The sequence below is a fragment of the Schistocerca americana genome, chromosome 7 (assembly GCF_021461395.2).
Source record: "Schistocerca americana isolate TAMUIC-IGC-003095 chromosome 7, iqSchAmer2.1, whole genome shotgun sequence".
NCBI classification, from domain to species: domain Eukaryota; kingdom Metazoa; phylum Arthropoda; class Insecta; order Orthoptera; family Acrididae; genus Schistocerca; species Schistocerca americana.
In genome coordinates this window covers 511,601,123-511,624,882 of record NC_060125.1, presented here as the reverse complement: position 1 = coordinate 511,624,882, position 23,760 = coordinate 511,601,123, and the positions used below count along the sequence as shown (strand labels likewise).

Genomic DNA, 23,760 nt, shown 5'->3' with positions numbered 1-23,760 from the left:
ATGACCACAACTGTTCTAAGTGAAATTGTTCGTTTGGTTTTCCCCTACGTCACTGTAGTACGTTGTCAACACTTCCCATTTACACAGACAGGGTGTCCTAGGAGGAATGTGCCATATTCAGGGATATGACAGGAAAATTGCTCAGTCAACAAGGGCTCTAAAATGCATACCTTAAGAGCTACGTTTCCAAGTTGATTACTAGAAGAGAGAGAGGAGATCCAACGAAAAGCGGCGGCGCGTTTCGTCTCGGAAACGTTTATTCGGAGCGAGGACATGACAGAGATGTTTAGCAAACTCTAGTGGCAGACGCTAAAGAGTGGCGTTGTCTGTGATATAGAGGTTTAGTATTGAAATTCCGGCAGAGTACTTCCAGGTAAGAGTTGGGCAACGTATCACCTCCTCGCACATACGTACGTTTCGCGAAAAAAAAAGGCCACAAGGAGATAATCGGAGACATTAGAGCTAATACAGATATTTACCGACATTCATTCTTCTCATGCATCAATCGCAAACGGAACATGGAAGGTGACTGGGAATTTTATAGTGGGGTCAAAAGCACAAGCACCCTGCACCACGCTCCATAAGGTAGTTTGCGAAGCATAGATATAGATGTACATGTAGAACTTACCTTACCTTGAGAAGGTGGAGTGATGACAACTGTGGTAGCCTGCTGATAAGCAGTGATAAATGTAATGTTTAACATCTGCTACCGAATTAATTTATTCCTTACACTTCATGTTTCAGAAGACTAGCTTCCATCAGATGTGATAATGACTATAATTAAATTATTGCCATAAATCAGTAAACAATGTAGATCAGCACTAGCCTTTTCTTGGAACCTCACAGCGAAACGCAAGTAGAAAACATAATCCGTGTAAGAGCATATCAGTTTTTATGCACGTAAAATAGCCGACACAACTTGACGGTACGCCAAATGCATAAGGCAGAGGCCCTGCAATTTGTAGAGGGAAGAAAGGTTACATTAGCCGCGTGTGTCCACCGTGCTGATGAGTCTATTTCGCGTATCTTCATGCTTAATGTGGTACTGTACTTTTCATTGGGCACACAGTACTGCCGGTAGGTAACATAAAGCAGCTTGTACAGAAATATATATGACATTTTATAATGACGTGAGAGCTTTCTTTAATGTAGAAAAGGGTTTGCTCTTAGAATAGTTACATTTTTCAGCAACGCATGTCGGATTAATGGTCACGTAGTTGCTACACGGCTACACTGGTATGTCGGCTAGTGCAAATGGAAAATATTGCAGGTTGGCTGTTATGAATGTTTTGCGGACAAATGAGACTCGATTTTTCACTAATGGAAGCGTCTACGTACCCAGTAATGAATTGACCTACACCAATATACAAATTAGTAATGCAACATTGAGAACCTATTGATGAAACAGTAGCTACTCATCGGTTCATTACTTTGAATCGGTGCTAGGACAAATGAAACGAAGGAAGCATGATTATGGTCAACGACGAGGTCACTTGAGACGGAGCGCAAGCTCGGAATGGGGAAGAATACGGGAGGAAACTGGCCGCGGCCTATCAAAGAAACCATTCATGCTTTTTACCCTAAACGATTTGTAGACATCACAGAAAACATGGATGGCCGGACGGGAATTTGAACTGCTGTCGTCCCGCACACGAGTCCAGCGTGTTACCACTGCACTCAGTGCACTGGTGATCAAACGCTCGTGGAGAAAAGGTGTTTTGCCAGTCCTAGCAAGAGAACAGCGAATGAAAAACGTTTGGCGTTATGGTAATTGTAGGTGCAATTTTTTCATTTCATCAAGTGCTACAAGCAGCAACCCTTGTTCGTGGACAACAAGGTGAATCTAAGGGAGCTATAGATTAGTTTTAAGAAGGAGCGTCATAAAAATGTCGTGTAGCAATGTTGGCCGGGATATCCCACGGGATGTGTCCAGCGCCTGACGGAAAGTGTGTTGCTCCTCTGCACTCATTGGCCTGTTTCCTTGGAATTTTGTCCAGGATATTCGCGTAAAGTCTGTTGATCAGGGACTTTACTTCTCCTCCCCTTGCTGGCCCAATGCTGACGTCGAAAATTTCATCCACCTCCAGGATTTTGAACCGGCTTATCTGGGAGTCAAGCGCCACGGCACAGGTGTGCATAAGTTGCCTCGGCTATGGTGACGGATAGGAAGCCCATTGCGTACCTGTAAGGCCCACCGGCGATTCGTTTGAAACACTAGGAAACTCACAGTCTGCTTAAAATGAACTCGAAGTCTTAGATACACCTCCCGTGTATTATCGCCGCACTGCTTGGTTCATTGCTCGCGGTGCTATCTCGAGAGTCGCTCTGGCTGTAACAGACGAGAGTACGTACGAGCACAACAAAGGAGCGACTGTTGAGTTGCAGGCCTGCTTATCTCTAAGAACACCCATGAACAATAAATGCCCGAAAAAAAAGCAGGCGAGGGAAAAAATGTGAGGGGACAAGGCAAACAGTTCACGGAAGGTTCGAGAAAGGAGAACTCTCGCAACAAAAGGGTGGCGGAGAGAGCACGGAGAGAGAGCAGATGCGGGTGGAACAAGGAAGAGCGGAAGGCTGCTGCCCGCTATCTGTCTGCTGCGACACAGAGCAGAGCAGAGTGCGCTATCGGCAGCTCAGACGGTGCTCTGCCGCGGCAAAAACAGCACCGCTGGCACGCCGGTATCTTCATCTGGTCCGCCGACCGGCTCACATCGTGGAAAGTGCACTGCTCTACCGAAGGGCCGCACTACCTGTACGGCGTGCGTGGAAACTGCGGCGACATTTTGCTGATTTCTACTAGAGTTATTGCTCAGTTGGACACACATCAGATGAAAACTGCGTTGGGCACATTCGCTGTCAACAAGACGTACTGATGTACGCCGACCAATCACAAGCCATCTACGGGCTGTGAAAGGTCATCACAACAATAGTCGTGGCAGTCTGTTGTTCCTGACGAAGGCTATGGAGGATTTCGTCGAGTGCTGGACATTTCGCGCAGATTTAATGGGCCAGGTAATGCGAATGTCGGCGTAACTTCCTATTTACAGTGTAAAAAATACACTACAATTTACGCGTCTCGAAGGTAAAGCCTTCATCACCAAAATAACAGTACAAGACTCCCTAAAAGCGACCAATATAAAACATAAACAAGAACAATAAAAATAATAATCAAACAACGCGGCTACTTCCCTTGCAGCCGTGTTCTCTTAATACCGTCAACTAATAAAATAGAGTAAAATGGAATTCCATATGTTGCACTGGGTACTGGCAGAGTCACAATAACAACTATATGCGTACACAGTCCTTGTATCTTCTTTAAAGACACATCTGGCGGTAAACACAGAACTAACGCGAGCGAAAACTTTTTGAATACGCACATGAAATCTAAAGAGAATAACGAAGATACAAAGATATATAATTATGCCTGGTAGCCCGGAAAGTCGAATCTCGTCATCAACGAAAGCTCTAAAGTCCATAAATAACAGACATTAAAAAAGATCTAAAAAGTTTCTGAAAAAGTTATTTATGTCATCTGTAAGCTGTTCGTCTAATGTGTTATGACATCCCACGCGACGTATAGTAATTGGGTTGGGTTGGGTTGATTTGGTGGAAGAGACCAAACAGCGAGGTCATCGGTCTCATTGGATTAGGGAAAGATGGGGAAGGAAGTCGGCCGTGCCCTTTCAAAGGAACCATCCCAGCATTTGCCTGAAGCGATTTATGGAAATCACGGAAATCCTAAATCAGGATGGCCGGACGCGGGATTGAACCGTCGTCCTCCCGAATGCGAGTCCAGTGTGCTAACCACTGCGCCACCTCGCTCGGACATATAGTAATCTCCAGTTGTTCTAAGAGATCCAGTTTCTTGCCTTTATCTTGTACGTGCCAAATTGCGAAATCCTCATCAAGTCGCAAGATGGGGTGGCCAGTTTAGCAAATATGTGTGGCTACGGCTGACTTCGCCAAACTGCTAAGCCTGAAAGTGTCCATATGTTCTTTGTATTTTAACTTAAAAAGCGCTTACCAGTTTGGCCTACATAGTTCGCACTACAGGTGTTACATTGAATTTTGTACATACCATCCCTCTCGTATCTGTCGACTTCATGTTTCAAGTTCTTCTTTAGCTTAAATCGCAGTGTATAGTTGGTCTTATTTTTTTTTTTAATTTTTATTGTTCCTGTTTACGTTTTATAGTGGTCGCTTTTACAGATTCTTGTACGATTATTCTAAAGATGAAAGCTTCATCTTCGAAACACATAAATTCTAGTCGTTTTCTTTTAAAATTGTAAATTGGTGGTTGAGCTGACATTTTAACATTTATTTTTACGACCACAATCTCATACCATTTATGAATAAAATAAAAAATGAAATCAAAGTAAACTGAGTAACTTTTAAGCAATACAGACTTTTGTTTGCCACCTCCGGTGATGAAAGTGGCATGTACCTTTCGTGGTGAATGTTACGATGGCATGTCTACCATCAGCTCCTGGATATAAGTTTTAAGCTGCAGAGGAAATTGTAAACACTGTGGAAAAGAAGAATTTCTAACATTGCTGTGTACAGATAACACATTTTTAGGTGGGAGGTGGTAGTCAGATTCCATTATAATAGATGTCTCGCGACGATCAGAGAACTATTTATTATGTAGTGATAGCGCCACGATATGAATGCCGATACGTAGGCGCCAGTTACCCTGCTTTATTAATATTAACGATAACACGGTTTGGGTTGCCACTTCATCGGCCGCAGATTAGATAACTATCAACTTCAGCTTTCAGTAATTACTGATTGTCAGACTTGTATCGAAGCCGCAGAAGAGACGCCACAGAGATGCTGCAAATTCGATACTTTTTCTGTGAAGAAAGACGACATAAACGATTCGTCGTATTCATTACGTAGATACCAGTGAAACTGCCTCCTTTTCATGAAACTATTGCGTTCAACTTTGAGTGTAACGGAAATGTGCAGTACCGACCAACGTTCGAAGTCAAGGTACGATATACGACTGAAATGCAGTGAAATCCTTGCAAGTATTCTTCCATGTGCCTTAATTGTGTCACAGTCGCCAACCTCCCGGTTTTTCCTTCAGTTTTGAATAGTCTGTAAATTGTGCATTATATCTGATTTTCTGTTGTTATGACCCCCATAATTCCTCTATTTATTAGGTCCAAAAAAACGAGTTGTTGTTGTAAGTATCAGTCCTGTTGGCGACAGTGAAGTGGAGCTTTGTGGTTCCTAGTCTATTCTGCAACACGGAGCACATGAGTCCATTCCAAAGTTTACTTTAACTTTACACGGTGCCACACTTTCGTTACACCCCTTTCTTTTTTTTGTGTTATGACGAAAAAACAAAATAGTAATTAACCACTTATATAATAGTCTCATGATTTAAACGAATATGGGATAATGCTTTGTTCCAAAACTACCTTCAGATGGATTTCAAAACTCGATCTAATACAGTCCATCCGAATTTTACACAAAATAATGTGCTCCTTATAATCGTTAAATAGTATGACATGTTGGCTTAGTAAGTGTAGGATTACGTATGCAAAAGTTCATAATTCAGTATGAATTCGCGCATTACAATGTTTCTGATAGTTGTCATTGTTTCCCATTTCGGAAAAAAATGCGCAGATTACGTTTCTTTTACATATTAAATCCCTGTACCATAACAGCAAGTTAAGTCTGTTACAATCCAGAATATACGACGAAGTGGTTAGGACGCGCTTTGTTGAGGTCAGAGTAACATATTGAATCATCTGGCCACTGTAAACGAGGTCGCATCTCGTGATGCCTTCGTGGGATAACATCGTTTTACTAGCCCATGTTGGCTGAGTCACTCTGCGAATACTTAAGGCAACGTTGGCCTGGCAATATCAACATATGATATGACCATAAATATTTCTGTACAGAAGCATTTCAGAAGCTCTACAACCCTTGCTTACTGTGTATGTTTGCGAATGTGACATATAAGTGCAATGTGAACAATTCATTATTTGCTTTGGCAGCTTCGTCGAATCCTCTAAGAGTGTTTCTACAAGTTAAAATGGCCATTTTGTAATTATAGAATCATCCCTGTTTCCATATATATGTATTGTTTAGACATTAGACAAACAAATAGTAGACTCTGATGTACAAATAAAGGTCTGGTAAGGCATCTTTGACTGATGTCTGTTGACTTGAAGGACATCAGTTTTACAGAGATGCGAATTCCAGATTGGCTCATCCTAACTAAAATGAATTTTTGTTCTATTTGTGATGATCTTATCAGTCGCTATGAGATTTCATAGTACAGAAATTATGAGCTAGTTCAAAAAATACTACTTACAAAATATGGCTAAATTAATTACTATTGCACTACTCTCTACACTTAATTTCAATGTCTCATTGACAGTATATGTATTTTCAGAAAAGTTATGGGAATTCTCTAGATTGATGTGATTGTGTATGTATTTCCGATAACCAGTGAAAAATATGTATTATAATCTAAAGCAGATTACATGTGAGAATGTCCAGGATCTACTCTAAAACTCCTCAATCAATTTCACCCAAATCTGGCACAGAAATATCGGGCCTCATGAGTATCAGCACTGTTGGATTTGTAACCTTATAGCTCCAATATGAGTGGAGATACGGGAAAAAGTGTTTTTTTCATACCTTGGCATACAGGCTGCCTTGCATGACAGGCATGTTGTGTTGGAACAGTATTGACCTGCTAAATCAACCTGCTTGGCATGGCAGCCTGCATGTCAGGTGCAAGAAATGGTTTTCCAGGGCAGGATGTATGGTCTGACCTATATGACACATGTGTTGTGGAAGTATTATCAGCCTGCTTTATTGAAATGTATTGTAGGGGCTTTAAGTGCCGATGAGCATGTCTGAGGACAGGTTGAGATAGTTAGACGAGGGATGGGCAAAGTGAGGGGCAGGAGAAAAGTGACAGGGAGGAGAGGGAGATACATGAGGCAGGTGGAAGATATAGAGAAATGGTGGGCAAGTGGAAAAGGAAGAGGGGAGGCAGAGATGGAAAGAGTGAGGGACTGGGGGAGGATGATCAGAGGGAGAGGGAAGGAAGATATGGTTACAGAGAGGGGTTGGAGGAAATGGACAAAGAGAGGGGGGGGGGGGGAGAATATGAAGAGAGAAGTGGGCAGAAGGAGATAGACATATAGGAGATGAGGGGAGGATGAGGTGGATGGACGGAGGCTGGAAGAGGTCGACAAAGAGAGAGGGTGAAGGAGGTTTGTTCACTATATGTGTCAAGTGCATACATGGGCAAAGCCACAGAGAAAACGCTTGTGTATATAATGTAACATTATGTGAGTATATAGTACATACTGTCATGACTCAAAACGCATTGTGGAAGGAGAGATAAGAGATGAGGAGGGAACAAGTAACACTGTGAATCCCTAGATTTGAAAGAGACAGTACAGATAGAAAACAGGGAAAAGAAAGAGAGGAAACTCCTGAGAAAAATGTTGTGGCCATTAAAGCAGACCAGTGAATACGGGAACAAGTAATGAACATCCGTGCAAAAACATTGGAATACTATATGTAACTGTGCTAAAATGTAGAATGATGTTTTATGACCATCTGATTCGAATGAGGGAAAATAGGATAGGTAAGAGAAGTCTTCAACACACATGTTAAAATAAAACAGTTATCTGTGTCACCAACTTTTATTTTCTTCCACGATGCATTTTGAGGGCTTACACATTCATCTTTAGGTGGATTAATAGGTTATATTACATTTCTACGTCTCTGGACAGCGTGCTATTGTTTCGTCAGTCTGTCTCTCTCTCTCTCTCTCTCTCTCTGTGTGTGTGTGTGTGTGTGTGTGTGTGTGTGTGTGTGTGTGTGTGTGTGCGCACGCGCTCACTAATGTTAATAACAAACCTGTGGATTCCTTATGCTGGAACATCTTGTAAGTAGTTTTATTACTATTTAATATGTATAATAGCGGTGCCATATTATGATAACAAATGCAAATTATGCATTGTTTGTAGCGAAATGAAGTTTACAACTGACAACTGCTTGTATCGAGCAAATAAAAATGCAGTATAATCCAGTGATCCACGTGAAGATGAGGGTGTAAGCCTTCGAAACGCGTCATGGAAGAAAATAAAAGTGACTGACAGAGATAACTGTTTTAATTTATTTACTACGTGATACACAGTCGCAGTTTCTAAACCACAGTCGAACATTGACGAAATAAGGTTATTTTTATACGTCTCGACCGGAAAAAACCCTGCAAGAATCAGAAGTGATCTGAAAGAGATGTTTGAAGAACATGGAATTATGAACAGAAATACGTTTCATTGGAAGATTATAGATACCCATCTCCAGACAAAACAAAAAATGGCCGGCCGTGGTAGTCTTGCGGTTCTAGGCGCTCAGTCCGGAACCGCGCGACTGCTACGGTCGCAGGTTCGAATCCTGCCTCGGGCATGGATGTGTGTGATGTCCTTAGGTTAGTTAGGTTTAAGTAGTTCTAAGTTCTAGGGGACTGATGACCACAGATGTTAAGTCCCATAGTGCTCAGAGCCATTTGAACCATTTGAAAACAAAAATGAAACCCAGAGGACAGTGGCCAAAGTTGGGGGAACAGCACTGTAATCGAATGAGCTATAATTGAAGGAAAAAAAAAGAGAAAAAATAGAGGGACAGTGGTGGGTTGAGATTTAAGTTTCAAACCACGTACCTCCTACTCTACTCGAGGTGCGTGCGTACTGGAAGCGAGAGTAACAACTGAAGCGGTGTTCCAGCAGATCATTCCGCCATGTGGTATGACGGAGGCCTCCTGCGTCCAGACAGGTGGAGCAGACCTGTGACTTTTGTGGCGACGGCCCGTCAGCGTCTACAACGGCGCGCACTAATCAGAATCCCACGCAGGTAGCTGCTCGCTCGACGCCGTTTCGCATAAGTGTGGCCGCCCGTTGTTCTCGGAGCGAGAGGGGCAGACAACGGCGTTGTTTACTCGCACGGCCGACAAGAGCGGGCCTCATTTACAAGCGGCCGGCGGCGGCACGCGCGCATGCGCCCGCTGTCGCAGATCGGCGGCCGCATTGTGGCCGCGACACCGCACTCCGTCAGCGATTACCGGCCCTTGGCCTCCGTTCGGCCTCCTCCCGTGACATCACTGCACGGTCGTCGAGGCGCACGAGAAAGACAGGCACTGCAACGAGCTTGTGACGTCGCACTAGTCAGATTGTCCCACATACTTCACGAACGCTCGGCTCCGTCCACGGCCCGCGGAAAATCAATATGTAATTGAAAAGACAGCCACTGAAGGCCTTAACTTTGTCGTTTGCTATCGAGAGCTTGCACGCATTTAAACGCGCAGTTGAGGGTTATTAAACTCGTCTGAAATAGTTACTCGCTCCTCGCCGGAGACGGCTGCTGGCACTCGTAAGACCTGCAGTGTCACGTGCTGTGATGTACGCGCCAAGGCCTGTTTTCCTCGTGAGCCTCGACGGCCGTCGAGTACCTCGTTGGTCATGGAATCAGGGGAGGTGTTGACGCTTCACTTGCAGCCGATAGACTCGAATCCCATTCTGTGAGTACATCCATATACACTTTTCGATCAGAAGTATCAGGACACTCCTATACAATGCGCGCTGACCGCGGGATGTCACGAGAGATAGACCTCCCGGTACAAAAGGAGGTCCTCTCATTTCAAAAACTCGAAACTTGGAAATTAAAAGAGCTCAGAACTTCTTTTACTTCCGAATTATATATTAATACCTCCAGCTGCTGACGGGCGTGGATATATATCAACGGGGACAGGTGAAAATGTGTGCCCCGACCGGGACTTGAACCCGGGATCGCCTGCTTACATAGCAGAAGCTCTATCCATCTGAGCCACCGAGGGCACAGAGCATAGTGCAACTGCAGGTTCTATCTCGAGCACGCCTCCCGCTAGACCCACATTCTCACCTTATATGTCCACACACTACATTCGTAGTGTCCCTACCCAACGCACTCATTACTCGTGGAAGACATTCTTACCAAGTCCCGTAAGAGTTCGGGTAATATGTGTGCATCCGCACAGAAGAAGGAGGTCATGGCCGGTATTGCCAGAACTATATACTTATAGCTGGCCGTTGTGGCTGTGTGGTTCTAGGCGCTTCAGTCCGGAACCGCATTGCTGCTACAGTCGCAAGTTCGAATCCTGCCTCGGGCATGGATGTGTGTGATGTCCTTAGGTTAGTTAGGTTTAAGTAGTTCTAAGTCTAGGGGACTGATGACCTCAGATGTTAAGTCCCATAGTGCTCAGAGCCATTTGAACCATTTTATATACTTATATGGATATGGTGTCTGTTCTTTCGTCAAAAATGATTATCACGAAGTAGATGAAATTAAGGAATACTGCTACCTCGGAAGCTGAATAACCGTTGATAGATGGATTAAGGAGGTCCTAAGAAGCAGACTAGCACGGGCAAAGAGATCATTCCTGGCCAACAGAAGTCTGCTAGCATCAAATATAGGCCTTAATTTGAGGGACAAATTTCTGAGAATGTGCGTTTGGAGCACAGCATTGTCTGGTGGTGAATCATGGTCTATTTGAAAAGTGGAACAGAATGACATCGAAGCATCTGAGATGTGGTGCTGATAATTTTTCACTACTTTATGTTTTTGGATATGGGTGACATTGAACAGAAATAATGCAGGGTAGGCTTTGCAGGAGTAGTGAAATCACCCATCAAGCCCGTAGGCTGATGGTGAATGCAGGTGTGGGTGAAATCACAGTTGCTCCCACCCGGTGGCCACCCACGATGAGTAAAGTGTCATCGCTGCTTCCGCTAGGTGCAGCGCAGGGCAGTGCTGCGGTCACAAAGCCACAGGTTGCCGACCAATCAGCTAATAAACACACAGAGCTATTAGCGCGCTAAACGTTTGCCAAACACGGACACCCCTCGCCTGCCAACCCGTCCGCCGCCCCTGCAGACAATCGCCTCCCCCAGGGCACCTAACTGCCGCCGCCGGCCGGGGGGTTCCCCCTCTACCCGGGAGACCTCTGGCGTCGACCGACCGGTTGCATCCCGTTAGCATCACAATGGACCCCCGGCCGGCCCGGCGGCGCAAATGTAATGGAGTTGGCATCATTACTGTCATAGGGCCGGCCCATTATCCCAGGTGTCGCCTCGTCCCGCTCGGCCGAGGGGCAGGATAACAAAGGGCGCAAAAAAAGGCCAGGAACGTCCCTTTTAACTACTCAAATAACTTGCCGCCTGTATATTACACAGCAGTAACAGCTGGACGTGCCACGGCCGCAGGACGATACAGCTGCGGGCCCGCAACACAACCGCCGCCAAGTGCACGGCAGCCAGCCTCTGTTCAGCTGAGCTCAGGGGGGTAGCGACACGGCGGGCCGGGCGCCATTGCGTTCCGTTCCGTTACCGCAACTCCGAACGATTTTCTGCGATGTCCTTTTGACATGAAGACAGTATTCCGAATTCTGTATCTTGTTTGTCAGCGCCTCTGCGTGCTATGCAAAAGACCTGGGTTCTGTTTCTAGTACTGCCAGGCATTTTTCCTTGCTGGGAGGACTGGAACGGGATGCACTCAGCCTCATGATGTCAACTGAGGAGCTACTTGAGTTAGAAGCAGCTGTTCCACGGTCGAGAAAGCCAACAACGGTTTGCTGACCCCCTTGCCCCTCCGTACAGTATCCAATGACGCCACTGGCAGTCGGTCCCGATTGACCAATCGGGGCCAGAAGGGGGAGCTTCGCTAACTTTCTTTGAACATTTTAATTTCCTTCATCGCAGCATTAAGTTCACAATGGGAGTAGAGATCTGCAATGAAACAGAACGGAATCTCTGAGATGCAGAACCATCGTATCTTGGGGTATAGATCATCGCCGAAAGTGGAACAAGATGAATTTACATCAGTTTCTCCCATATCCTGGGATCATATCAGTTAAAACATGGAAAATTTACGAAATTTTAAAGTCAAGACTATATCTCGCCCACCTGTTAGGATTAGCGCTCTTTTTGTTTCTTGGGTTGAGAATGCCCGGTGTTTATAAGCTTTCAAGACATAAGTATACATGGACAAGAATATTCGTATTGCTGAGGGTTGGTGTCTGGAACATCGTCACCACACAAAGTTCTTAACAACCCGAAAACTCCGCGATTACAGGGCATTAATTCTTGATGGACAGGAAATGAACTAAACACATCAAAAACAGTTTTGCATCACCTCGGTTCCGAGAGTTCCGGAACCTGAACAGAAAATTGGAGTAGAGATCAACATAAACATCATTTCCGCCCTTTCTACTACTCAGGAAAACCACACATTGCATGTTCTACCACCATACAGCGAGACCTTCAGAGATGGTGGTCCAGTTTGCTGTACACACTGGTACCTTTAATATCCAGTAGCACGTCTTACTGCATTGATGCATGCTTGTATTCGTCGTGGCATACTATCCACAATTTCATCAAGGCACTGTTGGTCCAGGTTGTCCCACTCCTCAATGGCGACTCGGCACAGATCACTCAGAGTAGTTGGTGGGTTACGTCGTCCATAAACAGCCCTTTTCAGTCTATCCCAGGCATGTCGATAGGGTTTATGTCTGGAGAACATGCTGGCCACTCTAGTCGAGCGATATCGTTATCCTGAACAAAGTCATTCACAAGATGTGCATGATGGGGGCGCGAACTGTCGTCCATGAAGACGAATGCCTAGCCAATATGCTGCCGATATGGTTGCACTATCGGTCGGAGGATGGCATTCACGTATCGTACAGGCGTTACGGCGCCTTCCATGACCACCAGCGACGTACGTCGGCCCCACGTAATGCCACCCGAAAACAGCAGGGAGCCTCCACCTTGCTGCACTCGCTGGACAGTGTGTCTAAGGCATTCAGCCTGACCGGGTTGTCTCCAAACACGTCTCCGACGATTGTCTGGTTGAAGGCATATGCGACACTTATCGGCGAAGAGAACGTGATGCCAATCCTGAGCGGTTCATTCGGCATGATGTTGGACCTATCTGTACCGTGCTGGACAGTGTGTCTAAGGCATTCAGCCTGACCGGGTTGTCTCCAAACACGTCTTAAGATGGACCTCGCCATGGACGTCGGGATTGAGGCAACATGCAGCCTGTTGCGCACAGTTTGAATCGTAACACAACGTCCTGTGGTTGCACGAAAAGCATTATTCAACATGGTGACGTTGCTGTCAGGGTTCTTCCGAGCCATAATCCGTAGGTAGCGGTCATCCACTGCAGTAGTGGCCCTTGGGTGGCCTGAGCGAGGCATGTCATGACACTTCCCTTGTTGAGAGCCCTTCCTGGCACAAAATAACAACGCGGACGCGATCGAACCGTGATATTTACCGTCTAGACATGGTTGAACTACAGACAACACGAGCCGTGTACCTCCTTCCTGGTGGAATGACTGGAACTGATTGGCTGCCGCACCCCTTCGTATAATAGGCGCTGCTCATGCATGGTTGTTTATAGCTTTGGGCGGGTTTAGTGACAGCTCTGAACAATCAAAGGGACTGTGTCCGTGATGCAGTATCCACAGTCAATGTCTTTCTTCAGGAGTTCTGGGAACCGGGGTGATGCAAAACTTTTTTGAATGTGTGTATAATGAGATACAGGTGATGCATCTCGTTTTACTGGAACTGTGTTGAGAAGGACCCATTGAAACCAGGCTGGCTAATACTGTTACTAGTAGGGAGAAGTGCTTTCCTCTGAGTGAATTGTGGAAACCTACACGGACCTAAGAAGTCATTTTGAGGATTAGTTACGATAGCAGTACATCGTTTTATTCTGCGTTCACCACCGCCGGGTGCCGCTAGTACCTTTTGTGGTGGGGACAGCATTCACGGCACCTAGCACGCGTGCTGAGTAGCTCTCTGCTGGTCTATACGGAGGCACCAGCTCCACAGTAACACCAGTTCGTCGACACGCAGCAACAACAGCGTCTCACCTGACCGTGACGATCAAGTAGATCGCCGAAATATTATGTCTTCTCAGCTTGAAGTATCCGGCTGCAGATGTACATATACACAGTATACGCAGTATACGAGTATAGTGCATGGTGGTCCGTAGATCGTTGTCTAGTGGTTAGCACCATTATCTCGAGGTTCGTGGGTTCGATCCCCAGTCGGGTCGGAGAGTGTCTTCGCTCGGGGACTGGGTGTTTCTGTAATACTATCATTTCCTCTCATTCTCATCGACGCGCAAGTCGGCAAAGTAGCAACAGATAGAAAGTTTTGCACCAGACAGCCAAATAACCCCAGGCGGGGTTAGAACGTGGTGGAGGGAGTATCGTACCAATATTAGCGATTTTCTGTGCTATTCATTCGCGTATTGAGCGAGTTAAAGGTGACTGTCTATACGCCTCTCTACGCGGCCTTTTATCTTATTCGCTCCATCCCCACACGAGATATACGTTGGAGGCTGCATTATGGTCTCTCAGTCTTCTTCGAACACAACTTCTCTAAATTTGCCCAACAGGATTTCTCAAAAACTACGTCGTCTGTCTCCCAAGCATTCCCATTTACGTTCACGAACATTTCTCTTATATTTCATGATATTGAAAATGTGGATCTGTAACTTCATTACACTTCAGTAAATATTTTCAGTCTAGATCGCATGATTTATAGTTATTGAAAACATCCTATGGCGCAGACATCTTCAGATATTAATAGAGAATAAAACGTGGGTTACGAGTACTGAGCGAAATACGAGGGACGTTCAATAAATAATGGAACACGTGGAAGACATTTTTCCCACCATTTTCGGTTGAAAAAATGTGGAATTTCCTGTGGGACATCGTGGAATATTCTCGCTTCAGCACCTGTTGTTTCATCAAGTTTCGTTAGGTAGCGGCGCTATGTGTAGCCTTCAAAATAGCGTATGTAACGGAAGTCCGTTCCAAGGAGAGAGCTGTCATTGAGTTTCTTTTGGCGGAAAACCAGAGCATCGCAGATATTCATAGGCATTTGTAGAATGTCTATGGAGACTTGGCGGTGATCAAAAGTACTGTGAATCGTTAGGCGAGACGTCTGTCATTATCGCAACAAGGTCGAACAGACCTATTCGCCCGCATACAGCTGTGACGCCTGCAATGTTGAAACGTGCGGACACTCTCATGCGAGGTGGCCGATGGATCAGAATCAAAAACCTCGCTGCTCAACTGGACGTCTCTGTTGATAGTGCTGACACATTCGTCCACTAGTTGGGGTACTCAAAGGCGTGTGCCTGCAGGGTTCCTCGCTGCGTAACAGAGACCACAAAGAGCAAGAAAGGACTATCTGTGCGGAATTGCTTGCGCATTACGAGGCTGACCGTGACAGTTTTTTGTCGAACAACATCACAGGCCATGAAACATGGGATAATCATTTCGAACCGGAGACAAACCGGTAACCCAAGGAGTGGCGCCACACCACCTCTCCTCTGCAGAAAGAGTTCAAACCCACACTCTCATCCAGTAAAGTCATGGCGACGGCCTTCTGGGACTCTGAAGGGCTTGTTCCTCATGGAGCAACGATCAACTCTGAAGTGCATTGTGCTACCTCACGAGATTGAAGAAACGGCTTCAGCGTTTTCGCTGCCACAAAAATGCAAACGAATTCTTCTCCATGACAACTCAACGGCTCACACAAGTCTGTGCACCAGTGAGGAGTTCAAAAAACTTAATTGGTCTGTTCTCCCTCATCCACCCCACACACCTTCCGATGTGCACCTGTGTGGCTCAATGAAGAATGCACTCCGCAGTACGGATATGAAAGGAAGGTTATGGATGCAGCAAGATTTTGGCACCGACGTCGACCAGTATATTGGTACCATACAGAACCTGCCAGTAAGGTGGCGGAAGGCCGTCGCTCTGAACTGAGATTATGTTGAAAAATAGGGCTTTGTAGTCAAAAGAGTGCGGAATAATATAGTATACTGGAATCCTGAATAAACCCAACCTGCTTTCAGAAAAAAATGAGTTTTTTATCGCTGAAGGATAGGTAAGGAAAAGAGCAGTGATCTTTTCAAAGAAAGCATCCCTTCGTTTGCCTTAATTGATTTAGAAAGAAAGGAAAGGAAAACTAGCATTGAATATCATGTAAACGATGAGGTAATTACGCACGAAAGACTAGCTTCCATTGAGAAAGGCCGTGGAAGGAAATCGGCTGTCTCCTTTAGAAAGATAATCGGCTGCATCTGCCTTAATCAATTTAGGACAAATAGTGGGTCATCTGGATTGCTGGGCTTTGAGGCTAACAGCTGTTCTGCTGCAGACGATTTCATCATTCTAACTACTTTCCCAGTTCTATCGATCCAACTGATTTAGGGAAAGCAATGTAGAGATAAACCTGGATGGATTAGACGGGGATTTTGAACCGTCGTCTTCCCGTGTACAACTCCGGTAGTTTACATGCACCAGCTCGCTAGGGCTGTTTGAATGATAACCTGTTATCCAAGTTCTATGCTCTATTACTGTCTGAAAGTGACTGTCGCGAAGCATGTTCTTAAAAAAGACCATCAATGCATCTACACAGGAAACATTTGTTGATTTTGAACATTATATTTTCCTTTTTTTCTTCTAGAGTGACAGCCAGAACTCATCTACATCGAAAACGAGCACACTAGCTCATTTGCAAGGGGAGTGGTGATGTGTGACGTATACATAACAGGTGTGGGGCATACAAAGATACTAAACCGTAGGGCGCCAAAAATTATTATTAGAAATTAAGCTCCGCAGAAAATATTATTCGTCCAAAAAAAGAATTACTCTTTACTGAGCGAGCTCTGTTTTGTATTAGAATTTCGTGCGTATGTGTTACATATATACTTAAGGTAGAGAATTATTACCGAAACTTTGACAGAACGACAATAAAAATCGAAGCAGAGAGAGAAACAACAATAAAAAGGAAAGAAAAACTGTTTTCGTGGTTTTGAAGGCACTTAGTATTCACATTATCCAGGAATCTGTGGTGAGCGCGACAAGAACTCATACTCGGGAAGTCCCCTGATACAAACGCGCTACCTTGCACGCACGGAACAAAGGCGTATCCCGTTTACCTCCGCCACGTGAACTCTTCTGTGACCGAATTTAAACGCACTGACTTCAAAGAAACCAGATATCGCCTCGTGTACACCCGCATCACACGTACAAAAAGCCTGAAGTCGCGCGAAGCATGGTATTGTGCGCAGCTGGATGCGCAGCTATATTCTGAGGGTGCTGGATACGTCGCAGTACAAATATGAGAACTAAGAGATGCGTGTTGGTCGAGAACACTTTGCACTTTAAAAAAGAAATTGTTCGTTCAGCAAATAAAGTCGAGCAGAATTTTACCGTGAGCCAGCGCGTAGTCGTCAGACGCAAGTGAACTCGCGCGCGTTTCACACTGGCGCCAGCCAACACTAGACGCGATGAAGTGCCGCCCACAGCAACGGTCCCGTCTCCTCTCAGTGCGGGAGTAACCTACCATGTATTTAATGGACGTGTCTCCTTTTCCCGGAGGCAGCACAAGGGCCCCAGTCGGTTACGTACAAAACAATTACGTCGACTGTGCTAACGTTTTCTGTTTTATAAGAGATACTTCAGGGAAGGAGACTACATACAGCGTAAAAATTAAACAGGTCACAGTTGGTAACGTGGTTACTTTGTCCCCGACGCTAAGAAAAGACAAAAAGGCGAAAGATAGGGATTAATGTGTCGCCAACGGCGAGGTCGATCGAGAGGAGCATGTGACGTTTGCTATGTTTGGATCGGATAAAAATAAATTCTGAGCTCCCATTCATTGATACCACAAATCTAGCTTGAGAGTTTCATCAGTAAATATGATGAATTAAACTGCCTGATTCTAGATGTGCCAAGTGCCACGTAAATACTAGTAAGTCAAAACACGTCTCTGTATCACAACATTTGTTACATAAACACAATACTCAAAATAATCTCACAGTGACGAGACATCGGCCATGTTATTGCACTGCTGCCAACCTACATTTGTATCACGTTCAAAAACAAAAGTGTTACGGATCTACACGACTTACCACATCGAAACACCCTGAATTGACTTTTCGAGTCGTCCTAAAATGTATTTATAGACATCCCTCTTCCCACCAGTTTAATCGACGTGAGATCACAAAAACCGAGTATAAATATGTACTTCATACTACTATTAAGTTGCCTGATGGCTAGCGTTATTTTAAAACTTATAACAATGTTCACTTTGTATATTAAATTTGCTCAAATACGAGGAGATATCTAAAAAAGCGGAATTATTTATTAAAAAGTATATATTTTCAAATTATCTGCGAAACAACCTCATCCCCTTCAAAATACTCTCCATTACAACTAATATATTTGTCCCACCGGTGCTTCCATAGTTCGAAACATTTCTTGTAGTCGTCTTTAGAAATGGTTGACAACTCCATCCTGGTTTTTTCCTTGACTTCTTTATTATTGTCCGGTCGGTGTCCTTTCGTGCCCCTTTTCATGCGTAGAAATACGAAAAAGTCGCACAGAGCCAGGTCGGCCGAGTAAGGTGCGTGGGGAAAATTATACTTATTAATGAATAGCGTACTATAGCATTTTAAGTTTTTAAATTCGGTCGATTATTGGATGCAGTTTTGAAAAACAAATTTTTGTTGCCCCTGGAAGCCGTTAGATACGCAACTTGCAACTGGAATCGTGCACCGGGTTAGTCGTTTAGTGATATAGATTGGCTTAACTTGAGCAATAACAGTTCAGAAAGAAATAATACTTAACTTAAGGGCTTTAATTGAAAGTTTCATAACAAACCATGTGACATTGTGACAAAGTTCGCCAGCTGTGACCTATCCGAAGAAAGAGCTCCTTATAAAACTGCTTCATATTAATAATGATATATCCTCCAAATGGTAGCATGTGTCGTAGGGAGATGTTATTAGTATGGAAAATGCCATTACTTTCGATTATATAAACGTAGTCTTCAGTGAACAGCATTGGATTTGAGATTTTTTCTTAGTTGGTGAGTGGAATGGTAAAAGACGGTAGACAGAAGCTTCTAAATGATTTTGCTATGTGACATCATGCTTAGAACAGCGGACATACGCAAGTACTGATTAATACTTGTATTTTGTTTCTCTCTGTTAGGTGTAATTAACCTTATACTGGATGGCATACTACTAATAAGATGTTCGACGAAATTGTTCTCACAGTGTACAAATGCTTCACCGCCAAGTGACCTTACTGTTATCCTTTAACTGTGAACGCAATGCCTTAAACTGGGCGTTCAGGATCTTGTTTTTTTTTTTTTCAGAGTGGGTAAAATCGAATATATAAATTGCACACATAAAAAAGGTGCAGGAGGAGACATTGTTTACTGTAGCGTTCGTCACACACCTTTGACTGCTATACAAGTACGTAATTGTCTTGGCCGCAAGACAGGAATAGCACGCTACTTCCAGTGGAGATTTAATTACCTGTCACCAGTACATAAGGATTGATTCTTATTCTGTAGACAGGTGTTCTTAGCATAATCTCACAGTTATCCGTTTAGGACGTTAGCAGCGAATGGTAAATGAAAGTGCTGGTTATGGCGACATTAATTTCGTTCTCTATTTCGTAAACCAAAGCAGAGATCAACCGAGAGGTTGGCTTGCGCGGCACAATTCTCTCCCAGCCATATCTTATTGGCCCTGTCGTGCCCTATCCTTATTCCGACCCGCAACCAGCTCATTAAGCCATTTCTAGGAGGATACCATCCGTGTAGTGTGAAATCCTAACCTCAGTGAATCTCGGTATTTTCACATACTTTTATATAAATGGACAAAAATATTTTCTAAAGCATAAAAAGTACATCCACTGTTATATAAAACATGTAAAATATTACAGTGGGCGTAACCCTGAAATTTAAGGTATTGCAGTGTAAATGTAGCTGAATAACTGCAAAAAGTTGTTCACAAGGCAGCGAATAGTGAGGACAGAGCGGAAATAAGACCAGAGTAAACGGCTGTGCGGTAGTAAATCAGTCCCATGACACAGGATGGAAATGCAGTCCTAGAGGCAGCGATCTGCGACCCATTTTTCACCACACTCATTAACATATTTATACAGTAACCTATCACTCTTTAGCAGCTGAAGATATTTTACGTCGCTGATTACATTACATAAAATTTACACAAGGTCTATCATAATTTATATTCTAGTGCAACAGGTTCGAGATTTAACTCGTCTAAAATATAATTTTCATGTGTTGAATTTTTAACATCGTCGGAAGGACAGAGTTATATGCGAAAACGCTCCTACCCATGTCCAAAAGATTTTCAACAATGATATAAACTGTACTCTTTGCTGGAATGACGTAAAACCCTAATAAAGATGGTGGATGCGATTATAGAAGGAAGAAAGAATTTATCAACCTTTGTCTTTCTTCGAATAATCGTAATTTTGATATTTTAGTTCCAGCTACAAAGATGATGGATGTTAACTTTCAGAAGAGTTCGTTCCTTCATAATAAGCAAAGCGATCATCTTTAGGGAAGAAAATAACGGGGCGGAGGCTAGGGTATAGGAAAGACTGTTCGAAAAGAAATAATGATTTGTAACTATACCTTATTGTTATTGTTAATTTCTGATTGTGGCCCAATGTGTTTCCGATTTTTTTTATGTACGTGGTAAAAAAGAAAACTATGTGTTTGTTAACATCCATTAAGAACATTGTGTTTGTCATGTGCATCCTGTTAAAATCCTACAAAAAAACGTTAATCGCTTGGATAAAAAGTTCACCAAATATGGAAGAGGCTTGAGTCCAACTGGGGTGTTGTAGAGTGTGCTACAAGGTCCTGTTCTGAAGCCACTGCTTTTCTCGGTATATTTCAGTGATCTGCCACTAAACATTACATATTACACAAGAATTGTTCTCTATGCAGACAACACAAGTGCCACTATGAAAGACGTGAAAGGTAATATACTCCTAAATGATGTAGCTATTGGGATAGTCAGTAACATAAGCACATGGCCTTGAGAGATCAGATTTACGGTTACCTATAAGAAAACTCAGTGCTACAGTTCCTCACAAAACGAAATTTTATCTGCCGAAGGTGGTCAGACAGTCAGTAAAGTCGACCATTTTATTTCTTAATATTGAGATTATGTGGAAGGCTTTTTTGGAAGTATCACTTTGAAGATCTCGTGCAGAAAATGGATGCTACTATCTTCACTGTAACAATGATCTCGTCCGTCTCTGACATTGATTCGCGGAGGCTTGTCTACTTTGCTGTCACTATTACCTCGTAAGATGTTATACTTTGTGGTAACTCTGTGCCCTCACCAAGAATAAAAATGGTTCAAATGGCTCTGAGCACTATGGGACTTAACAGCTATGGTCATCAGTCCCCTAGAACTTAGAACTACTTAAACCTAACTAACCTAAGGACAGCACACAACACCCAGTCATCACGAGGCAGAGAAACACCATGAATATTCTTAACTCAGAAAAGGGCGGTCTGACTGATCTTCACTGTCAGTTCACGTATATGGTGTAGGTGGTTGTTCTTTTGTCTTGGAATTCTAACATTGCCATCCCTGTACATACAGGGTGTTGCAAATATTAGTTCAGTTTAATGATGGTGGTAGAGAATATCAAATCAAATATATTTCTATATGGAACATATGATCTACGAAGGCAGCTTGTAGCGTTAGGGAACATTTTGATAGTGGTGCTGGCGTAAGTTGTTGTACCGGTCTCTTTTGCTCTGCTGGTTGGACGTATCTCTGAATGTTAGACAAAGGATGTACTTCCAGCGCGATGTGCCGCCAGCCCATTTTAGCTTTGCTGTGAGGAATCATCTGTTTGAGAGCCAACTTCGGTAACCGATGGATCAGTCGAAGTGGTTCTGTGACCCCAAGTGCCTGGATTTATTCTGGGTTTATATGAAGCAGCTGGTGTATTAAATCATTGTGGAAACGGAAGAAGACCTCGTCGCGAGAATTGCCGTCGTTGCTGGTAGCATTGCGATTATGCCAGGAATCTTCGAACGGACACAACAATCAATCGGTATTTCAATGCCTGTTCGAAGGTACATTGCATCGTAGTTCTGAACAAGACGGGCACTGCAGTATCGTGTTTATTCACCGACACCGGGCAAGCGGCTTTCAACTAAAATCTCTCTCTTGTACGGGGATATACATTCTGGATGTACGAGTACAGGATGCAGACACACGGTTGACGACAAATGGAAGTCTGGGTCTGGCCGTGAAACGTGTTTAGATGGCCTAAAAGTAAGACAACCGCTAGCGATAAAAACAGAAAATCCGGGTTCGAGTCCCGGTCCGGCACAAATTTTCACTGGCGTCGTTCCAGTACACAGTTGATGGTTGACCATGTTCGCAACTGCGAATACATTTTATGTACAACAGTCAGTGGCCTGACGATGTGCTGTGTGTATACAGGCGAGTGGTCGGCCATTTGAGAATTTCCTACAAATGCCACCGCTGTAAAACTACCTTCTGCGTAGATCGTCCTTACAAGGGAACCTGCCCATCGCACCCCCCTCAGATTCAGTTATAAGTTGGCACAGTGGATAGGCCTTGAAAAACTGAACACAGATCAATCGAGAAAACAGGAAGAAGTTGTGTGGAACTCTGAAAAATTAAGCAAAATATACAAACTAATTCATGCGAATCATAGGGAATATCATCTGGGATAGACTCCACTCAGGAACGCCGTGGTCCCGTGGTTAGCGTGAGCAACTGCGGAGCGAGAGGTCCTTAGTGCAAATCTTCCTTCGAGCGAAAATTTTAATTTTTTATTTTCAGACAATTATCAAAGTTCAGGCACTCACACATAATCAACTTCGCTCTCCAAAATTCCAGGACATGTTCAGATTTGCTTGGACATATGCAGGATTTGACGGTCTACACACGGAAAAATTTGAAAACGTTAAAAACATATGTTTTAACAGAGCACAAGGAAAAGTGTTGGATTCATTTATTGCAGTTTATGTGACAAACTCTTATGTTTTCATCACTTTTTTGGGAGTAATTATCACATCCACAAGAAAACCTAAATCGGGCAACGTAGAAGAATGTTTTTACCCATTCGCCAAGTGTACAAGTTATGTGGGTCGACAACATATTCCTGTCATGTGACGCACATGCCGTCACCAGTGTCGTATAGAATATATCAGACGTGTTTTCCTGTGGAGGAATCTGTTGACCTATGACCTTGCGATCAAATGTTTTCGGTTCTCATTGAAGAGTCACGTCCTTTCGTCTACTAATCGCACGGTTTTGCGGTGCGGTCGAAAAACACAGACACTAAACTTATTACAGTGAACAGAGACGTCAATGAACGAATGGACAGATCATAACTTTGCGAAAATAAAGAAAAATTTTTCGCTCGAGGGATACTTGAACCAAGGACCCCTCGTTCCGCAGTTGCTCACGCTAACCACGGGACCACGGCGCTCCTGCGATCAGATTATGCTTGATGTTGGCTATCTTCGCATGGACTACTCAGTTTGTATATTTTGCTTATTTTTTCATAGTCCCACACAACTTCTTCCTGTTTTCTCGATTGATCTGTGTTCAGGTTTTCAAGGCCTATCCACTGTGCCAACTTATAACGAAATCTGAGGGGGGTGCGATGGGGAGGTTCCCTTGTTAGCATCAGAGGCTACCGTCAGGGATCGTACGTTCCTTAACTAAATACATTTTTTTGATGTTCTCTATCGCTTGTATTAATTTGAACCAATAGTTTCGGAACACCCTGTATATTCCATCATAAGATTTATTGTTTACAATACTGATTCATTCCGA

The 23,760-nt window shown here is 43.9% G+C and overlaps 1 long non-coding RNA gene and 1 other non-coding gene across 2 annotated transcripts in view; both read right to left on the bottom strand.

Annotated features, from left to right (window-relative positions):
* LOC124621926 overlaps window positions 1–23,760 on the bottom strand; it is a 1,198,997-nt gene that overhangs the window by 93,607 nt on the left and 1,081,630 nt on the right. The gene's annotated exons all lie outside the window — the stretch shown is intronic.
* Trnat-ugu lies at window positions 9,798–9,872 on the bottom strand. Its single transcript has one exon. It is a non-coding gene; the product is annotated as a tRNA-Thr (tRNA).